The following is a 2,970-nucleotide window of genomic DNA, read 5'->3' on the forward strand; positions in this document are numbered from 1 at the left end:
GTCGCAGATTAGGTCCTTGATATAAACCGTAATTATTAGCAATAGAACAGTAACTACAGGTTGTTTCGTCCGGTTTGGACAAGTTGTTTCGATTTAACTTCCCTGTTGAGGTCAGCGATTAGGGCAAAAATGCATATGATCAAACCGGAAAAACACAAATTTCGGATTTGCTAAAAGCCTCTATTGATACCGTGCGATTGCCATATACCTATAATCATTTATACCTTGAATGTTTTTGAATCACCCACGAGAATGTTGACCCAGTCGGGGGCGGTCCCATCTTCGTGCGGCATTTAAGTGCAAGTAGTATTTATATTATTTTTCGTGTACTTTGTGGGTTAAATACAAATATATCGCCTATCCCATAGGTTATCCATAAGGATGGTACAGGATCCAGATCGCTGGGTTTTTATTAGGAGGCGGACCATCTAACCCAAACGTACTGTTTAGTTTTAGTAAAATTTGAGTCATATTAATCACTTACGGTGATATGCTACAGCATGACCATAGTGGATTACACCACGGAGGAACTAAAGCGTGCTCCGTTCGCCGGCAAGATGTCAGGTTACTCCATCGCTTTCATGCTTGGGTCAATCGCCTTTTCCTATCAACTGTGCGGCGCTAGCTCATTTACCTTTAACTCCGTAAATTTGTTCAATCTGTTTCTAAATCCAAGGAAACTGTGATGATCTCCAACCTCCAATGCGTGGCTTTGGAGCCACGCATCATCTTAAATGTTAACCGCTGCTCCTTGGTGCTTGGCTAGGGAGAAACGCCTCAGCAAGTGTCTGAATAGAACCAACGCAACATTGTACTCGATATCTCGTCTTGATAGTTCACACTTCCAGTGTAGGTTCTCTGAGAGTACAGTCGCTCCGCTACCAGCTTCAATACAAGATCTGTGAAGTATAATATACAAATGAGAACAAACGACTACAACGCTTCAAGTCCGTCCTGGCTTGAATTAGAAGATTCCAACGCGCATTCAACCGCTGAGGTTGGTAAAATTGTAACGGGGTTACACGGGTGTGGCGCACGCATGGGTACGGAGTACCCGAAGAGTTAACTGACTCTCAGTACATGATTCGTAGAGTTAACAGTCGCTTCAGTACATAGACTGAGGGCCACACGATATACATTTGATTCGGTTTAACTATGCTAGATAGTTAAACATAGATAGCGGCTTGGCCGCAATAAAAACAAATAAAGCACTTCTGGTTTTGAAGCATAAAATTTATTAGTGTTCTTTATAACTTTGAGCCCTGGTTCTTGGGCTGTAAGTTTTCTTCGGATAAGGAACTTAGTTTTAGGGACTCGTTGAGTCGTACGTCTTCCTCTGGCGTTTAGCTATGGCAGCCCTGCTGCACTTGGTAGTACTTGTAGTCAATCCCGCACCTGAGTCGGCTGACTGTATGCTCTGCGGGGATGTAACACCGAGTGTTCGAGGATTTGCCCCCGGCGCAGCAGGGAGCGCTTAACGAGCCTATTTCCTTGCTAACGGCGGCAGCGTCGGTGACGCATGAAGGATCTGCTAGCCCGAAACCGCTCTTGGTGGGCGTGAAAACCTTCGAGGGGAAGGATGGAGAAACTCTCCTTCTCTGGACCCGTGAGGTCGAGATGGCCATGGGATCCGCCCTGCTCTAGTCCGAGCAGCAGCGCGGCGCGCTGGCTATGGAGGTCGCGCTCGCCAGTGGGCACTAACGTGCGGTATGTCAGTAGACACTGCATTCCCCACTTGGGAGCAGCTGAAGCAGCAAATGTCGCGCGTATTCGCGCCGCCTAATCAGGCGTACCGTATTCGGTCGAAATTCCTGGCTACCCGCCAGGGTAAGAAGGAATTACTGGACTATGTCCAAGAGTTGAGAACTCTGATCGCCGGGATGGCGGCGGATCCTCTTCCGGAACTGGTCACTGTGACCGTATTCATGGAGGGACTCCGCGTGAGCGCAGCTCGAACGGAAGTATTCCGCGTACACCCTACCTCTTTGAGGAGGCGGTGAACGTGGCATTGAATGCCGAACACAACTTCAGGTCGGCTCGACCTGGTTGGAGCGCTGGTAGCGCGAGCTCTTCGAGCGGTCCGGAACCGATGGACCTCAGCTATGCTAAAGATGAAGAAGCGGAGCTTCTTGCTGCGGAGCAGCGTGCTAGCATCCGCCGATGCTTTATGTGCAAAGGCACCAAGCATTTGAGGGCGAGCTGTCCTCTGCACTTCAAGCGCCAGGCTCCGGCGAGCCAACCCTTCAGGTCATCGCCGGGAAACGGCAACTCCCAGTAGGCGCGGGGCGGCCTACTGGGGAAGAACTGAGTTCTGTTGTGCCTCGAGGAGGTAGAGGATAACGGGGCGCAGCCCCGAAGAGAGCTGGGCTCTCTTGTGAGAAAAATGTGCACAAGCCGGGCTTTCTGGCCGTTCAAGCGAACGTGAAGGGCTTTGCGAAGCCGTGGAGAGGCTTGATTGACTCGGGAGCCTCGGGCAATTATGCCCATCGATCCACCCTGGATGGGAGTCAGCTGTATGCTGTGGCACTGGAAGTGCAAACGCGAGATGAAATCTCAGTCCGTCTTGCGACGGGGACACTTGTGACGGTGTCGAAGGTCTCGGTTGACCTTAATGTGAAGTTCTTAGACTTCGATAGCGTGGAACGCTGTTTGGTCTTAGAGCTGGATTTGAGGTATGACCTCATCCTGGGCATGGCATGGCTGGAGCGCCATGAACCATGGATCGACTGGAAGTCGAAAACACTCGGTGCTACGCACCCTGCTCCTAGTGGAGCCTTGGTGAGTCATGATCCCACCTCTGCTAGGAAGCAGAAGCGCTACTGGCGCGAGCACGAGACCGAGGCGGCCGTGGTGCTGGACATTGGTATGTCGGAATTTGTTAGCAACGAGGTTGCTGTTCGTCCTGGTGAGGACGAGCGCGGAGTGGCGCGTAAACCACTGAGTGGTATGGATCCGGTCGAGGACCTACCG

Source organism: Phytophthora parasitica, assembly GCF_000247585.1.
Source record: "Phytophthora parasitica INRA-310 unplaced genomic scaffold supercont2.31, whole genome shotgun sequence".
Lineage (NCBI taxonomy): Eukaryota > Oomycota > Peronosporomycetes > Peronosporales > Peronosporaceae > Phytophthora > Phytophthora nicotianae.